The sequence below is a fragment of the Myotis nattereri genome (genome assembly GCF_964212035.1).
Source record: "Myotis nattereri genome assembly, chromosome: 2".
Classification (NCBI taxonomy): domain Eukaryota; kingdom Metazoa; phylum Chordata; class Mammalia; order Chiroptera; family Vespertilionidae; genus Myotis; species Myotis nattereri.
This window is the reverse complement of record NC_138076.1, coordinates 175714053-175734006: the sequence shown is the minus strand read 5'-3', so window position 1 is coordinate 175734006 and position 19954 is coordinate 175714053.

The window sequence follows — 19954 nt, the reverse complement described above, 5'->3', positions numbered from 1 at the left end:
GTGTCCAAAGTTTCTCTTCTTATAAGGACATCACTCAGATTGGATGAGGGCCCACCCTAACAGCCTGCTTTTAACTTAATCACCTCTTCAAAAGTCCTACTTCCACATTCTGAAGTCACATTCTGAAGTACTGGGAGTTATGGCTTCAACATATAAATTTGGGGGACACAATTCAGCCCTTAACAATTCACCAAATGGCAAGGAAGTGTGGGAGGCCTCATCCAACAACTTGTGAGTGAGTATTGAATCAGGTTCTTCACAAAGCCAGCCTTCAGATAAAATCAAAGCCGTGGCCAACTGCTTGACTGTAATGTCATGAGTGAACTTGAGCCAGAGGCACCAAGGTATCACAGCTAGTGACCTTGATGATTTACAGAAAATGAGATAAATCTTCCTTCTTTTAAGCTCCCAGGTTTGGGAGTAGAGTCTTAAACAGCAAGAGATCGTGTCTTTAAACTATCATATGAGTTTGTGTTTGTTTGGTAAATCTGTCTTCTTGGGAGTAGAAGAAAAGGGTTTTTTAAAAATTTAGGATCAATGAGTGTGGTGGGTGCTGTGATGTGCCATCCAGATTCCCCACATCAGATCATAAACACTCATTCCCCCAGCTACCAAAGCATTGCTGAAAGCACACAGCTGCATCCCTTTCAAAAATTGCACTCAGCCAAAAGGTAATTTGTCTGATGATTCAAATCCCATTTGTCATCGTGTTGGGGGGTTTGAGCTTAGTGAGAACTGATAGACATTCATAGAAACTCTGGCTCCTTATAGAGGTTCCCAGAGTCTATTATAAATGGGATCCGATGTAAGAAACATATCCTCTTTTCTTGGTGCTCTCTCTGTACTCCTTTTGGGATTTAATACTTGCTTATCCTTTAGCAAGACACATAAGACTCGGGAAGAAAAAGGCAGAAGAGGTACCTCTAGGAGAGGTGGGTTTTTTTCTTTGTCCTACCTAGGGTAAAATGCCCAGCCATATCTGCTGTACGCTCAGGAATTACTCTGCTAGAACTTCCAATGGTGGTTCAACCGTCTTCCAGAGGCCGTCAGGGAGCAGAACGATGATAGGGCTGAGCATCTCTTGCAAAACCATTATTCTCAGCACATAAGAGCTATTGAAACTGGATCATTGGCATCCATCTCAGTGATGACCACCCTAATTTTTATTATTATTTTCTAAAATAAAATAAAAAAACAGGATGTACATGTTTTTTGAAGATCAATGAATTTTACTTCCTTTAACTGGAAACAAACTTTTTCAAAAAGTGCCATAAGAGATTAAGAATTGAAGTCATGTTATCGATGTTGTCACAAAAGCTGACTCCTTTGAAATCCACAATGACTTTTAGTCGTGAGCTCTATGTTTAATGATAATCACTACTTCACAACCTCCCTTTGGAAATGTCAAGGTAAAGTGCTCACATATTAGAGCAAAATTGCAAACACTTAGCTACATCAGTGAGCTGCAATCTAACCAGGCAATCTGATTTTTTAATAGCAGGATCACCCAATGGTGTAATAGATTGATATTGTCTATTACTACTGACTATAAGAGAAAATCATCACATCACTAAAAACTGCTGTGCTACATTAAGGGAGCTGTTGGGATGTGCAGATATAGGCACCCAAAATAACTCTAGGCATTTGGATAAGAAAAGAGCATTTTTAAATATGCTTAACATAGAGAAAACAAAATGCAATGCCATTCTGAAACTCGTATCTTTTATTCATATTTTTGATGCTTATAACTGACAGTACCAATCTACAAATCTGTGAAAAGCTCGATATAGTGATTAACTTTCTCTGCAATCTATATAGGACAGAATAAATTACAAACAATCTGAGCAAGATGTCCTGGTCTGTGGAAGCCCCAGACTGCATGAGGGATGTTCGCCTGCCGGCTCAGGCCCAATCCCTGAGCTGGCAGGCGGACATCCCCCGAGGGGTCCTGGACTGTGAGAGGGTGCAGACCGGGCTGAAGGACCCCCACCCAGTGCAAGAATCTCGTGCACTGGGCCTCTAGTATATATATAAACTGCTTTTGAAGCCTGGATGTCGGTAGCCCTTCTTTATTTTCTATAATAGTCAAACATATCTCTAGGCATTAGTTTGCTTTCATGAATATTCTCTGGTTCTCGCTGAATCTTTCTTATTTGCACCTCATTTCCTTTGTTTAGTCCAGGTATTGCTTCTGCCCTCTCTTTGGCCTGTGACACTTACTCTCTGCCCACTCTACCCTCCACTACTCCTCACCTGAAAAATCCTACTGATGAAGACCATTCAAATAGCAGGAGAAATTCTTACCACCTCCCCCCATGGTATGCGAGCACTAAACGATGTATGAATCTTCCATAGCACTGACTACAGATGAGCTTGTACCTTCTTTTGCATGATTATTAAGTCAGTGTCTTTTCCCTCAATATCATTAAGTGTAATAAAGGCAGTGGCTGTGGATTTTTTATCACTATTTTGTTTCCAGTGTCTAATGTATTCGAGTAGAATATATGTATTTCTTGAATAACTATCTCAGTGAATTTATTATTTATCCTTTATTTTCTCTTTCTCTCTCTCTCCTTCTACAACTTCTACTGCAGTTAGATTCTCTTAAGACTATGTTTTATGGTTCATTTACTTTTCCTCTATTCTCTGAGTTCTGTAAAAATTACACAAGCTGTGACCTCCTTTACTAAATCAGGTTTTTTGCTATCTAGGTCTGTTTTTTACATACTCCATTGTGATATTTATTACTAAAATCAAGATATTCCTCTACTTAGTTTTCTTTTGAATTTTGCGTTTTCCCTCTTCTCCTCATTATTACCTCTCCTTGGTTTATTAATGCAACATCCTCTTGAATTTTAAGTATATGAATTAAGTATTATTTATACTCGTCTTCTATATTATTTTTGCTTCCCCTTTGTTCTCATTTCTTTTGGAAGGGCCAATGATATTTCATAGTTTTTCTATGATTTCATTATACTAGCTCTCTTCATTTAACTATATTTTCTACTCATATTTTCATCAGTGCTATTTTTTATTTATGATTAAAGAATAAAACTTATACTTTCCTAGGTCTGAAAGTTAAGATTCATTCAAAATAAATGAATCTGGGAAGATGGTTCTTCCTCTACAACAACAAGCAGTGGAAAAATATAAATGGGACAATTTTCTGCCCCTGCAATGTGACTCATGGGCCAAAAATATTCATAGCCAGTGTTCTGTACATCCCAATTCAGATGTTCTTGTGAATTCAGCTTCCGTGGTGAATAAAAAGAACGATACTTTAGAAATCTTCTTTGTAATGGTAAATCATATGGTTTTAAAAAATAACTTATTTTTCAGTGTAGGGAAAGAATTTAAGATAGTCTGAGTAAATTTTTTAAATTTTAAAATATTCTAACTGACAGTACTTTTCTATATAATCCTTATTTCTCAAATTTTTCAGTAGTGGAGTAGCATGTTTTTTACTTATTTAGTGTTTTAATTGGTCAGTAATGTCTATTCCCTAGAGAAGATGCAGAATTTTTATTCTGATTATGTGAGATATTGTAGCCAGTATATAGTATCAATTCATGCCAGAAATAAATTATCATCACTTTCTTTAAATAATTATGAATGCTTTAAGTTTCAGCCTATTCACCATGAAATATTCTTTAAACATTGACAAAGGCCACTGGTATAAATTGGTGAAAAGATTAATAAATATTCTCCTTAGTTAGGCACAGTAATTAACCTCATTTGCACACTTAGGCTATTTATTTATTGGTTCTTTTGATATTTTGACTTTCAATTAACTAATACAGAAATACTGCAGTGTCTGCATATTAGTTGGGGGATTTATAGTTTTATCCCAATGATAATTGGAAAAGTAAAATGATACAGCCACTATGAAAAACTGTGTGGCATTTCCTAAAAAAAATTAAAAATGGAACTGCCATCTGAACCAGTGATCCCACTTCTAGGAATATATCCTAAGAAACCTGAAACACCAATCAGAAAGAATATTTGCACCCCTATGTTCATAGCAACACAACTGACAATGGCTAAGATCTAGAAACAGCCCAAGACCTCATCAGTAGAAAAGTGGATAAAAAAAAGCTGTGGTACATTTACACCATGGAATACTATGCAGCAGTAAAAAATGATTCTTATCCTTTGAGACAGCATGGAGGATCCTGGAGGGTATCAATGTGCAGTGAAATAAGCCAGTCAGAAAAAGACAAGTATCACATGATCTCACTCATCTGTGGAATCTAATGAACAAAATAAACTGACTAACAAAATAGATCCATAGGCATAGATCCATAAGCATAGATCCATAGGCATAGAAGCATGGCACAGACTGACAAATCTCAGAGGGAAGGTGAAGATGGGTAGGGTGGGTGGGGAAAGATTAAAGGAAGATCTTATAAACAAAAAATACTGGTGCAGTTTATTTAAAATTGAAAGCAAAAAATAAAGGAAAAATGGACAGGAAAGAAGAGGGGGAAAAAAAGAACCTATATACATATATACATAACCCATGGACTCAGACAATAGGGTGGTGAAGGCCTGGGGGCGCAGGGTTGAGGGGGTCAATGGGTAAAAGGGGGGCATATGTAATACTTCCAATAATAATAAAGATATTTTTTAAAAGTATCAATACAGTATAACAAAAATCAGGAAACAGATGCCAAACAAAACAAAACAAAAAAGATAACAAGATCATAGAGGTAGAAAGAGGTAGAACGGTGGAAAGCCAGTGCATCTTCACTCCTTAGGAATGATAATGTTCCTTAAAATCTTCATCATAAGTGAAATTATAACCTGCTTTATCCATATCTAGTTTATCAAACTATGATTAAGCAATTTCACTTTGAGATATTTACTCAAGAGAAATGAAAATGCATGTGAAAACAAAAAAAATATATACACAGATGTTTATAGTAACTTCATTTATAATAGCCAATTGCTGGAAATAATTCATTGTTTATCAATAGGTGCTATGATCATACAACAGCAACTACCTAGCAATATAGAGGAACCAACTGCTAATGCATACAAAGCTTAATAAGTCTCAAAAACAGTACATTAAACAAGAAAAGTCAGACAAAAAGAGCAAAAGAGCATATGTAATTTAAGCAAAGCCGACAAGTTTAATATTTTCTCACAATGTTTTTATAGTATTTTTCCCGTTTCCTAAAATCCCTTTGATCAACCTGTAATACTCCAGTGTCCATCCAAGTGTTCTTCTGTGTCAAGGACCTTATATTATTTATCTCTGTAACTCAAGATGTAACATAGCATCTTGTACACATAAAAATCTTACTGATTGGTGTTTCTGATTTCTTCGGATATATTTCCAGAAGTGGGATCACTGGGTCAAATGGGAGTTCCATTTTTAGTTTTTTGAGGAAACGCCATACTGTCTTCCACAGTGGCTGCACCAGTCTGCATTCCCACCAGCAGTGCATGAGGGTTCCTTTTTCTCCACATCCTCGCCAGCACTGTCCTTGTTTGATTTATTGATGATAGCCATTCTGACAGGTGTGAGATGGTACTGCATTGTAATTTTGATTTGTATCTCTCAGATGATTAGTGACTTTGAGCATGTTTTCATATGTCTCTTGGGCTTTCTGTATGTCCAATTTAGAAAAGTGTCTATTTAGGTCCTTTGCCCATTTTTTGATTGGATTGTTTATCTTCCTTTTGTTAAGTTGTATGAGTTCCCTATGAATTTTGGAGATTAGGTTCTTATCGGATATAACATTGGCAAATACGTTCTCCCATGCAGTGGGCTTTCTTGTTGCTGGTTTCTTTTGCTGTGCAGAAGCTTTTTATTTTCATGTAGTCCCATTTGTTTATTTTCTCCTTAGTTTCCGTTATCTTAGGAGCTGTATCGGTAAAGATATTGCTATGACATATGTCTGAGATTTTGCTGCCTTTTATGGTTTCCCTTCTTACGTTTAAGTCCTTTATCCATTTTGAGTTTATTTTTTTGTATGATGTAAGTTGGTGATCTAGTTTCATTTTTTTTGCATGTGTCTATCCAATTTCCTCAACACCATTTATTGAAGAGACTGTCTTGACCCCATAGTATGTTCTTGCCTCCTTTGTCACATATTAATTGAGCATAATGGCTTGGGTAGATTTCTGGGTTCTCTGTTCTGTTCCATTGGTCTATATGTCTGCTCTTGTGCCAGTATCAGGCAGTTTTGAGAACAGTGGCTTTGGAATATATCCCAAGAAATCAGAAACACCAACCAGAAAGGGCATATGCACCCCTATGGTCATAGCAGTACAATTTACAATAGCTAAGATTTGGAAACAGCCTAAGCAGATGAGTGGATTGAAAAACTGTGGCACATCTACACGATGGAATACTACACTGTTGTAATAAAGAAAGAACTCTTACCATTTGCGACAGCATGGATGGACATGGAGAGCATTATGCTAAGCGAAATAAGCCAGTCGGAGAAAGATAAATATCACATGATCTCACTCATTTGTGGAATATAATGAACAACATAAACTGATGAACAAAAATAGATCCAGAGACAGAGAAGCATCGAACAGAGTGAAGGCAGGAAGGGAGGAGGAGGTAAGAGATCAACCAAAGGACTTGTATGCAGGCATATAAGCCTAACCAATTGACACAGACACAGTGTGTTCCCACAGCCAACCTCCAGCGGCTGGCCAGCCTCCTGCGGTCCCTCCCCGTGGCCGGCTGGCCCTGATCAGGACTGGGCAAGATGGCCCTGATTGGCCCTGATTACAGGCCAGGCTGAGGGACCCAAACTGTGCACAAATTCATGCACCAGGCCTCTAGTTAATTAAATAAAAACCATTTTAAGACTTATCTTCCTCCCCCTTACCTAAACTTTAAAAAAATTTATATTCTCCCTTCATAATTTATAATTTGTAAAAGTCTTTACCTATAGCCATGTCAGGACTTGCTGTGAAGTTCTGAAGCTTCTCGTTGTTCTAATTTTTTGTTTATATTTTACAATTTGTGAAGTGCATTCAAATACGTTAGTTCATTTGGATAATAGTTTAACATTTTGGTTGTTCAGTTTCAGGGATCATTCGAGCTATAACCTTTTAAAGTCCTGTACTCATTTGAAAATGGAACTAAAAAGTAATGCTCCTGAACCTGACACCTCCATGAAATATCTCGGCTCTTTTGAATGTGTTTGAACCCACAAGGAAAGACGGGAGCTCCCCTCTTCCTCAAACTCCATGTTTGTCAGACTCTGTGATGAACACATGGAGTACTATTTAAGATAATTGTAGGTAGTCCATTGACAATCATTTATACTACAATACTTATGTATATATAGCCAAGCCGGTGTGGCTCAGTGCTTGAGCGTCAACCTATGAACCAGGAGGTCATGGTTCAATTCCCGGTCAGGGCACTTGCTGGGGTTTCAGGCTCAATCTCCAGTGGGGAGCTTGCAGGAGGCCGCTGATCAACGATTCTCTCTCATCATTGATGTATCCATCTCTCTCTTCCTCTCTGAAATCAATAAAATATTAAAATAATAATAAAATAAAATAACCTAAAATACATATAGATTGAATCCATGATTTCAAAGACATCACTGCTTAGGGTAAAGATAAAATTCTAAATGCGTTACCTTTTTTAAAATTTTTTGTTAATCCTCACCCGAGGATATTTTTCCATTGATTTTTAGAGCAAATGGAAGGGAGGGAAAGAGACAGAGAGAAAGAAACATCAATGTGAGAGGGACACATCAATTGGTTGCCTTCTGTACAAGTCCTGACCAGGGCCTGGGATCGAGCCTGCAACAGAGGTATGTGCTCTTGACTGGAATCGAAACCATGGGCCAACGCTCTATCCACTGAACCAAACCGGCTAGTACAAATGAGTATGTTTTCATATTACCTACATAAATATGACATAATTTTATGTACATGATGATAGAAGTGGTATTCATTTTTTGGCAGAAAAATTATATAAATTATAGGAGAAAAGACTGAGAAACACTCTTCTACATGTCTGAGCTATTGAGAACTCTGTATCTAATTTATGTTCATCCCCTAGGTTACCTCTTTAGAAGATGAGAGAGAAAAGAGTACCATTCTATTTTTATGCAATCTGATGGGCCAGAATAGTAATGTATAAAAAAGGATTCAATTATAATTCCAGCTCTGAGCACTGTAAGATGTGTGTAGAATTGAAGGATCATTAAAGCTCCCAGAGCAATTCTTGCAAACTTAATAAATCAAATATATAAATGAAATAAATTAGCTTGCTGGAAGTACTCTCAATTATTGCATACTAATAATCAAATTATCTAATGCCCTACAAATTAAAATACCATGCTTGGAATCAATTGCAAATTAAATCATTAATCTCGTAGAAAAAATTTATACTTCAATTATATACCACTGGAGGTTACCCCTCCAGATTACCTGAATCTAGGCTTTCAATGTCTTTGAGCTATTTTGCAAATCTGTACATTGCAGGTAACTGCTACGCATTGGATGTTTGTGTCTCTCCATTCCATCCCCCACTCCGCCACCCGAATTCATATGTTGAAACTTAACTCCCAAAGTATTAGGAGGTGTGCCGTTAAGGGGCGATTAGGTAATGAGGGCAGAGCCCTGAGAAATAGGGTTATTGCCCTTATAAAACAGCCTAAGAAAATGTCCATACCCCTTCCACCATGTGAAGTCACAAAGAAAAATGGTAGTTTGGTAGCTGGTTCCTTGATATGGACTTCCTAGACCAGTGATGGTGAACCTATGACACACGTGTCAGAGGTGACACGCACACTCATTTTTTTGGTTGATTTTTCTTTGTCAAATGGCATTTAAATATATAAAATAAATATCAAAAATATAAGTCTTTGTTTTACTATGGTTGCAAATATCAAAAAATTTCTATATGTGGCACGGCACCAGAGTTAAGTTAGGGTTTTTCAAAATGCTGACACGCCGAGCTCAAAAGGTTTGCCATCACTGTCCTAGACTCTGGAACTGTGAAAAATAAATTTCTATTGTTTATAAACTAACCAGTTTATACTATTTTTGTTATAGAGGTGGGAATGAACCATGACAGTAACTCATAAGAATGGCAGCTAATTCTTATGTATAGACATGCAAATTCTGTCCTACCCAATGAGGTTTAATTACCTTCCCTCCCTGGAAAAAGTGATTTTTATATATTCCTGGTCTATAAGCATGTTTGTTTTTGGATTATCTTTTGAACTAATTGTAACATCTGATTCCTTCATGATATAGGGTTGGAATAAATTCTTTAAAATGTGTGAATTTTTGTATCTGTATGAGAGTACTGGCTTTACCTGGTTTTTGAAAACTATCTTCTAAGAAGCTATTGTCTGATTGTTGCAAACAATCACAAAATCACAGAGACTATTCCCATAAATACAAAATGTATTCCTAGATACAAAGCAAAGTATTTAATCAAAGGCTTAGATGAGTAGTTCTCAAATTTTAGTGTGCTTGGGAATTATTGAGATGTGTAAGGGCAAATAAAAATCAGGGGTTTAATCCCCCCCTGAAAAAAATAAGGAAGAGACTTCTTGCCCCTCTCTTTTCTGAGAGTATATACTTTAGAAAACTTGTCAGTATGAAGTTCTTTCTCTGTCTCTTTTAAATGTACGCAAGTCTTTTAAATGTAAAAGATTAATAAGCCTCTTGATAACTTTAAGATCCAGGAATGCCTTTCCAAACACCTGGGAGCCATCCTTTGAAATGGCATCATCCAGTAGGATAGCACCCCTACCTCCCAGTTTCTGCCTCCCAGTTCTTAACCTCCACAGGGGCCTCATCACCTGTCATGATGCGTGTGAGAAGAATACTGAGTCATTTGTCAGCGTTGAACATTCTACAGGAGATCGTATGTTCCTGTCTGTTGTGCTCTTAATTTTGCAAACCAGTGTTTTGTCAACCAGCACAATTCAGTTAGGAAATATATAACTATTAAGACCTCACCTCCTTGCCCCTTTCTCTCTTCTCTTCCTTCTTTTTCTCCTTCTCTCTGATATTCTCACTGCCAGCTTCTAATGTAAGCAAGCCTCAGAATAAACTCCGTACACATTTGTTAGCACGCCAGCAAAAAATAATTATACAGTGTCCTGCAGTTAGCAGAATGAGGGCCAAGTTCTCCATCATTTTTGGATTCTTGGAAATCCTTGTGGTTAAGAGGTGTTAACCTAAAAATAAAAGGCCAAAGTGAGAGGCAAAAAGCATTTATTTGAGATTCAAAGAATAGCTATACAGAAAGCACTCACTCAGGCAGAAACCAAAATAGTGTTTTGATTAGAGGGTGAAGGCAAGGGGATTTTATAGGAAAGGAAAGGGAGCCCTGGCTGATGTGGCTGAGCTGGTTGGGGATCCCCCAGTGCACCAAAAGGTTGCTGGTCCTCTTCCCAGTCAGGGCACATGCCACGGTTTCAATGCGATTCACACAGGGGGCATGCAGGAGGCACCAATGGATGTTTCACTCTCACACTGATGTTTCTCTTTCTATCCCTCTCCCTTCCTCTCTCTCTAAAAATCAAGAAAACATTTTTTTTAATGATGGAAAATAATTACACAAATAGAAGAAAATATTTTTTATAGGTGTGAGTAAGCTACATTATTCTTTAGCTATATATGGGGATACTAATTCTAAAGAATCTCCTTGCCCTAGCCGGTATGGCTCAGTGGATAAAGCATCAATCAGCCTTCGGACTAAAGGGTCCTGGGTTCAATTCCGATCAAGGGCACATGCCAGGGTTGCCGGCTCGATCCCCAGTAGGGGGCGTGCAGAAAGCAACTGATCAATGATTCTCTCTCATCATTGATGTTTCTATCTTTCTTCTCTCCCTTCCTCTCTGAAATCAATAAAAATGTATATATTTTAAAAAGAATCTCCTTAATTTTCAGTCTGGAAGTCAGAATGTCTGTTTTTCTGTTAGCTTTGCAAACAGTTGTTTGGAATACAATGTTGCTTTGGCCCAGTCCAAAGGATTTGCCCAGTTCAAATAGGTTTGAGGAGGAAGACGACATGCACGGCAGTTCCTCTGCGATGGCAGCTCCTAGTCCATTTTGAAGTTGCTCCATTTTTATAATTTTTCTCAAGTGCAACTGAGGCAAATATGACAATAGTCTGGTAATAAAATTCTGCTAATTCGTTAATGGAGTCAGATCCTTTCAATTAGCAGTGAGTACACAAATTTATTTAAATAAAACTGCACTAATTTTGTCAGGGAAAACTCCTTTCTAAAAGTCTAAACCACATATTTTACCAGTGGGTCAGCCTCTAACTTTAGTATGTTAATTAGTGTAGCCTCAGGTGTTGATGGAAGGTAAAGATGGCTGAAACACCTATAGGAGCTGCCTTTGGTGCTGGCCTTTTAGATTAAAAGAGAGCAGACCACCCTCAGAGTGTGAATTCTTGATTAGGGCAACTGCTGTCCCTAAGGTGGAAATTAAAACGAACTCACATTTTAATCACAGTCTCCACACTGAAGTATTTTAAAGTTGATTTCTTACACCATAACCCTGGTGCCTGGTGCTTCCCCTGGGCCTTTGTAAGAGTGTCATCGTTACTCTGTATCCTTTTCCAACCTTTTATTTTCTGATTTTGAATAGGTAGTATTAGACATTCCTTAGTTGTAAAGTAGCTAATTTTTTACTAAACTCTACCAATTTATCAGATTCTGCACCTCCTCTGCCACCCCTCCCCCATTTATTTACTTCTTTGGCCTTCACTCCATTGTCATATTCATCTGATTTGGCCACTTCATCCTTTTTTTTTGTTTTGTTTTGTTTTTTTGTTAAATGAGTATGTTTTTTTTCAATTACAGTTTATATTCAATACTCTGTTGTATTGTTTTCAGGTGTACAGCATAATGGATAGACACTCATACACTTTACAAAGTGTTCCCCATCGTATTTCCAGAACTCACCTCACTCCTTTAAAACACATCTGCTTTGACCTCAATAAGCATTTGATTTTGTTACTTTAGTAATGCCTATCACTGGCTACAATTATAGCTCTGTATTGCAGAGATTTTTACTCTCATGTTCAAAAAACAGGTTTTGTAAAGGAATGAAAGAAAATAATGAGATTACTGGACAATTCAGTGTAAAGGGAAAGGGAATCAGAAATGAAGGTGAAGATAGACAGGAGATCTCACCAGTTCAGGTGGCTGATGCCAAAAATTTTGAGGGTATTAAATAAATTGCTGATGACTACCCCTAGGTACATAATTTTTAAAAAGTAAAAGGAGGGGAAAATTACATAAGCAATGATGTTTTCAGAGAAGTAGCATACTAGTCATTTTATATCTTGATTATGCAATATGTTATTCTTAAATTGTATTTGATTTTGGACAAAATAGAATTATTTTGTGGGATTATGGCCCTCTTCAATACACAGGGATAGGCACTCTAAATTTTTCCTACTTCTCTTTATTGTGTGCACACTAAGAAGTATTAATGGCTATAACATATTTTGTAAAGAAGCCAAAATAGCAAAAGGGCTATCCTTTGTTTACTTCCTATGAATAGCTGGAACTGATTTAAAGGTTCTTTGAATAAAAGATAGCACATTACATAAAGAGCAATTCTAATTGAGATTAATGTACAGTAATTTTTACTAAATTATATTACATAACAGCATCCTTATTGAAAATATATATGGCTTATCTCAGCTTTTACAGACCTAAATGAATATGATTATTAATTAGAAAATAACATCCTTGTGGTACTTCAATAAAATTAAGAGAGGACTGAATGCTGCCTTTTCCCTTTTGTTTTTCACCAATAAAAATAGAACAACTGATTTATTCTCTAATTATATAACAGCAACATTTAATACTAGGTGATTAAAATATGACAAAAGAAAAGCAGTATTTCATAACCAATTCTACTAGGGAATAGCTTTTGTTGGAAAATAAAAAGTCATGGGAAGTATAAAAAAGTCATGGGATAGTACTTTCTATAGACTAAACTAAAGCCAAAAACTTGGAATATCCACTAATGAGGAAAAACTTCTTAAATTAAGTTGCCCAAGACTCAATTGCTCTTATCTATGGTCCCTTCTCTAAACAAGAAACAAATATAAGTTGGTGAATTTTTCTTTCTTTTGGTTCTAATAGATGTTATGACACATATTCCTGTTAGAAAATATTGTTTAATTAAAATGTATTTATTTCATACTGGATCCTGGGCAGATAATACAAAGGCAAATATTTGGTTTGCATAATTAGTGTTAAAATAACATGGAAAAAAACATTAAAAATAATGGATTCAAATGGGTAGGTACTTTTATTTTTTTGTTTGTTTTATAAATCTTAATTGTTGAGAGTATTACAGATGTCTCCCTTCTACCCACCCCCCATTGCCTCCCTCCACCAGATTCCCACCCTGCCACAGGCCTTCACCCCCCTATTGTCTGTGTCCATAGATAATCAAAGGGATAGATTGTTTTACAATATTATACTAATTTAACTAGGCATCACTTTTTTAATTATAAAAGAAATAACTGTACTTTATAAAAAATTTACAGTATCAAAAGTATAATAAAGATACAAAAAATTATCATGGATCTAAAACACAGATAATAAGTGATACTAATGATATTTTGATGTATTTTCTTCAAGCTATTTTCTCAGTATATGAGTGTGACTCTGTAGATTATGTGTATATATACCAATTCATATCACATACACATGTATGAGATATATATATACACAAACATATATCTATATTTACTTGTTTGTTATAGAACATTTTTTATTTCTTTTTCTTATCATATTAGTACATACTGATGATTTTCTCAAGTTCTTAAGCAATCTTCAAAACCATGATTTTACCTCTGATTATTTCTTTCATATAGATTCTTCAAGTGAAAAAAACTAGCTCAAATAAGATAAGTAGTTTTAAGCTTATTGATACATATTGCTAAATTTTAAACTTTCAGGAAATATTGTAACAATTTACTATCTATTCTAACCAACAGTATCTGTAGAGTTAAACAGTCAGCTATACTATTCTACTCTCAATGCTACATGCAAACTGTGTATAATCATCCATTTCTCTCACAGCAGATAATTCAGAGAAAAAACATAATTTTTTATAGAAAAAGATTGTCAGTATTTAAGAATTCTATGTTTCAGAAAATTCATTTTCATTTGTCCAGAAGGAATTCTGCTGTGTTATTTATGCCTCTAAGATTTGGGGATTTGTGTTAATACAGAATGACCTAGTCAGGTTTTAACGTTAAACCACACTTCATTTCTATATACACACATATATAATGTTGAATAATTTTAAAGCTATTTTATTCAAAGAAACTTATTAAAAATTCTTTACTGTATTTTAATTATCTCCAAATTTAATTATGGTTACAGTATAATCTCATAACATCACATAACATTGTTTCTCAGTACTAATTTAGTAGTAATTTAGGAAAGACCCATGAGTATTAAAGCTGCATTTTAAAACAAATATTTTTTCATTTATTATAGACAAGTCATTCCAAGAATTAAGAGTTATGTAAACAAAAAAAGATGCTTAAAGCTATGGGCTCTTTTGAGCACTGACAAAGTCTTGCCAATTTCTTAAATAGATACAGGGAAAAGATAAATTGTTATATATGTTATATGTTCAACTAAATGGATAGTATCTTTTTTTCCCTTTGGTTATATAGCCATGGCTTGTCAATAATTATTTAGGAAAAGTAAAAAATAGATTAATAGGTCTTTTCAATACCTATAAATCCCATTCTTCTCACTTGGTTCAATTTCCTGGTTTATTCATTTTAATAGGATTTCTATCAGATGTCGTGGAATCTGTACATTGCTCCTTAATTACTTGCTATATAACTACAAGGTTAGTTTTTAAGTTATTTGTGAAAGGAGCTCAACAATCAATACTTACTTGAAAACTCCTTACTCTTAGTTTATGTTTATACAGCTTTATCCTGTGTGTATGCATGTGCATGAATTTCTGACAGTCTTGTAACTCTACCTTATTTAGTTCCTTCAAACAGTAAAATATTTTCAAGGAGGACTTTACTTAACTGGGGGTATACATTTATAATAATGTTAATGTTACACATTTTACCTTTAACAAAATGAGCTTCCAAATAAATCCAACTATTGGTAGCCTTAACTTGATGAATTTATTGTTTGAAACATTTCTTGATTGTCAACAACTAATATCATTTAACAATTAGAGAAATTTTTCTGCAAATGGAGCCAACACAAATACAACTATCACTTCATTTCTCATAATGCACACAAAAACTTAGAATAGAAAATGAGTGAAATTAACTTAGAAAATAGTGGTTTTCATTTGTATGGAACAAAACATCTTCCCTGGCTGCTGCGCTCTCCCTACCCCCCGCCCCCCAGCTTAATCCCTTCACTCTTATCTTCCTCCTCTCCTCCCCTTGCCCCTCTGACAGCTATGAGTCGGTTTCTATATTGTTTGTTAGTTTATTTTGTTAGAGTCCATATATAGGTGAAACCATATGGTATTTGTCTTGCTGGCTTATCTCATTTAGCATAATACTCTCCAGGTCCATCCATGTTGTCACAAAATAGCACTGGTGCATCAATAAATAACACTGTTGCATAAAATTTAACAAAGGAAATGGCAGAGAAAAAGTAAGTCATTATGGAGTCCACAGCATGTGCAATGTTTCTGTACATAAAGAGTACAAGATTATAAGAAAGTCAGTTTGGCTAAATGAAGATCAAGAAAGTATAATATACTAGGAGCCCAGCGCCAATTCAAAATCACGTGGTGTCACCCACCCTCCAGTCTGGCCCTGCCTCCCTCTCTGGGCCTTGAAGCAGCTGCCCCTCTGCTGATCAGACCCTTCCCCAGTGCAGGCGCCCGGAGGCCCCTGCCACCCCGCCCCGACGCTGCATGCGCAACCTCCTGTCTAGTTGACCCGTTACAGTGTCCTGGTTAATTAGCATATTTCTCTATTATATATATACACTAGGGGCCCGGTGCACGAAATTCGTGCACTGGGTGTGTGTGTGTGTGGGGGGAGTGTCCCTCAGCCCAGCCTGCCCCCTCTCACATACTGGGAGCCCTCAGGCGTTGACCCCCCATCACCCTCCAATTGCAGGATCGGCCCCTTGCCCAGGCCTGACGCCTCTGGCCCAGGAATCATGCCTGGGCAGGGGACCCCCATCTCCCTCTGATTGCTTGCTCCACCCCCCACCCAAGCCTGACGCCTCTGACCCAGGCTTCAGGCCTGGGCAAGGGGACTATCATATCCCCCCAATCCCCAGCTCTGCCCCCCACCCAGGCCTGATGCCTCGGCCAGAGGAGTTGACCCTCATCACCCTCCGATCTCCAATCACCGGATTGGCCCCTTGACCAGGCCTGAGGCCTCCGCCAGAGGTGTCAGGCCTGTGCAGGGGACACCCAGCTCCCCGCGGTTGCAGGCTCCGCCCTTGCCCAGGCCTAACGCCTCTGGCCTAGGCATCTGGCCCGGGCAGCGGGGACCCGCAGTGGCAGCGGCCCCGTGATCGTGGGCTTCGCTTTAGGCCCAGGCAAGGGACCCCTAGCTCCTGGGACTGCCAGCTTCGACCGTGCCCAGCACCATCGCTGGCTCCACCCCTACTTCCTGCTATCACTGGCCAGGGCGGCAAAGGTGCCTGATTCTCCGATCATGGCTGGGGGGCAGGGCAAAGGCGGCCCCAGGGCCGCCTTTGCCCTGCCTCCCAGCTGTTAGCTCCCCCCTGGGTTTCTGATCACTGTCAGTGGCAGGGGGCTTCTTCCTGCTTTCCCTTTCGCCTCCCTGTATTGTGCCTACATATGCAAATTAACCGCCATCTTGTTGGCAGTTAACTGACAATCTTAGTTGGCAGTTAATTTGCATATAGCCCTGATTAGCCAATGAAAAGGGTAGCGTCATATGCCAATTACCATTTTTCTCTTTTATTAGTGTAGACTAGAGGCCCGGTGCGCAAAAATTTGTGCACTCGGGGGGCGGAGGGGGGTCCCTCAGCCTGGCCTGTGTCTTCTCGCAGTCTGGGACCCATCAGGAGATAACGACCTGCTGGCTTAGGCCTGCTCCCGGGTGGCAGAGGGCAGGCCCAATCCCTAGGTGCAGCCCCTGGTCGGGCTCAGAGCAGGGCCGATTGGGGAGTTGGGGCACCACCCCCTGTAATGCACAGAGCAGGGCGGATCGGGAGGTTGCGATGCCACCCCTAGTCACGCTCAGAGTAGGGCCAATTGGGGGATTGGGGCACCGCCCCGTCACACTCAAGGCAGGGTCGATAGGGAGGTTGCGATGTCACGCTCATACAAACTTTAAATGATTTTTCACACATCTATAATAATAAAAGTGTAATATGCTAATTAGACCAGACAGCCAAACGACCTTCTGAACATCATTCGGGATGTCCCTCCGGATGAAGCCGCTGCAGCAGGGGCCAAGGCAGAGGTGGTTAGGGGCAATCAGGCAGGCAGGCAAACAGTTAGGGGCAATCAGGCAAGCGGGTAAGTGGTTAGGGGCAACCAGGCAAGCAGGCGAGCAGTTAGGGCTGATCAGATAGGTAGGCATGTAGTTAGGAGCGATTAGACAGGCGATCAGAGTGATTAGGGGCAATGAGGCAGGTAGGCAGAGAGGCAGTTAAGGGCGATGAGGTAGGCAGGCAGAGTGGTTGGGGCAATCAGGTAGGCAGGCAGGCGAGTAGTTAGAAGCCAGCAGTCCCGGTTGCAAGAGGGATGTCTGACTGTTGGTTTAGGCCTGATCACCCAGGGACATCTCCCAAGGGGTCCCAGATTGCCAGATGGTGCAGGCCGGGCTGAGGGACTGTCCCCCTATACCCCCTACAAGAATTTCGTGCACCAGGCCTCTAGTAAAATATATGCAAAGGAGAAACTAAGAGGGCGGCATAGGGAACCACCGAAATTGCTGCCTCCTACAACAACTTCAAAACACAATAAACAGACAAAACGGACATCATCCAGAACTTGCAGGAAGGCTGGCGGAGTGGACATTCTACAACTAGAAGGAAGGAGAAAAGCACATTGAGGTTCAGGAGCTGTGGAAGTAAAGTGCAAAGGTACGGAGGCTCGTGCGCGCGGAAAGGGGCTGGTACCTGAGGACGCAGCTGTCTTTTTGAATCGGGAGGGAGACACAAGCTCCCGACTGCTCTGAACTCAGGTTCCGGGAAGTCTCTGGGGACCCAGGACTCATACGGGGAGAAACTGGACTGTCTGGCAGCGGGAAGAACTCGGAACTCGAGGGCGGCTTTCCCTCAGAGGCCCTTGCAGCAATTGGATTGTCGGGACACTGAGACGCGCGCGGCCCCTTAGGGCAGGGCTGAGAATCTGCCATAGTTCCTTGCTCTGCCCTTTGATTCCCTGAGACCCCGCCCCACCCAGGCCGTGGCAGAGGCTTTTGCATATGAATACCCTGGCCCTTTGCAACCTGAAAATTACCTAACAAATTGCAGCTGGGCCACAGACCCAGAACTTCCAAGAGAAGGCCCAAGGCCCCACAGCAGCTTGCATTGCTTCACAGCTGGGCCTCATCAGGGCACCTCCAAACTCCAAAAAAGAAGGGGAATCTGCAGTTCTCTTCATAGCTCCTGCTGGGTAACCTCCAAGAGCCAGTGTGCCCAGTGGTCAGAGGGGGACCATCTGGTTACAACTCCTCAGATCCATAAGGGACACACCCAGGAGGCAGACTCAGTGAGCACCAAAGCCCCACTGAAGCAAGTCTTGCCCCAGAAGGGTGTCTTCAGCACAGAAGTTCTCCCACTGCAGACACAGCCGATTCTCACTGTCAATTGGCCTGGAGGTCAATTCCTCCCAGTGATCCTACAACAATCAAAGCTTAACTACAACAAGACTGTGCACAAAGCCCACAAGGGGGTGCACCAAGAGTGTCCACCTCAGGTTACGGGGGAGGCTGAGCCACTGGGCCCTACAGGACACCTAGCACACAAAACCACTCTATCAATACAGGGAAGCATAAAAAATGTGGAGACAAAGAAACAGGTCACAAATGACAGAAATGGAGGAAAGCAAACGACTGGATATAGAGTTCAAAACCATGTTTATAAGGTTTTTCAAGAATTTTATGGAAACCGCCGATAAATTTAGTGAGACCCTCAAGAAATCTAGTGAGACCCTCGAGGATATGAAAAAGGACCAACTAGAAATTAAGCATACACTGACTGAAATAAAGAATAATATACAGAGTTCCAACAGCAGACAAGAGGATCCCAAGAATCAAGTCAAAGATTTGAAATACAAAGAAACAAAAAATACCCAACTGAAAAAGAAAAAAAGAAAAAAGATTCCAAAAATATGAAGATAGTGTAAGGAGCCTCTGGGACAGCTTCAAGCGTACCAACATCAGAATTATAGGGATACCAGAAGAAGAGAGAAGGCAAGATATTGAAAACCTATTTGAAGAAATAATGACAGAAAACTTCCCCTACCTGGTGAAAGAAATAGACTTACAAGTCCAGGAAGAGCAGAGAACCCCAAACAAAAGGAACCCAAAGAGGGCCACACCAAGACACATCATAATTAAAATGCCAAGAGCAAAAGACAAAGAGAGAATCTTAAAAGCAGCAAGAGAAAGAAAGTCAGTTACCTACAAGGGAGTACCCATACGACTATCAGCTGATGTCTCAACAGAAACCATGCAGGCCAGAAGAGAGTGGCAAGAAATATTCAAAGTGATGAATACCAAGAACCTACAACCAAGATTACTTTATCCAGCAAAGCTATCATTCAGAATAGAAGGTCAGATAAAGAGCTTCACAGATAAGAAAAAGCTAAAGGAGTTCATTACCACCAAACCAGCATTATATGAAATGCTGAAAGGTATTCTTTAAGAAGAGGAAGAAGAAAAAGGAACTCTTACCATTTGCCACAGCATGGATGGAACTGGAGAGCGGATAAATACCACAGGATCTCACTCATTTGTGGAATATAATGAACAACATAAACT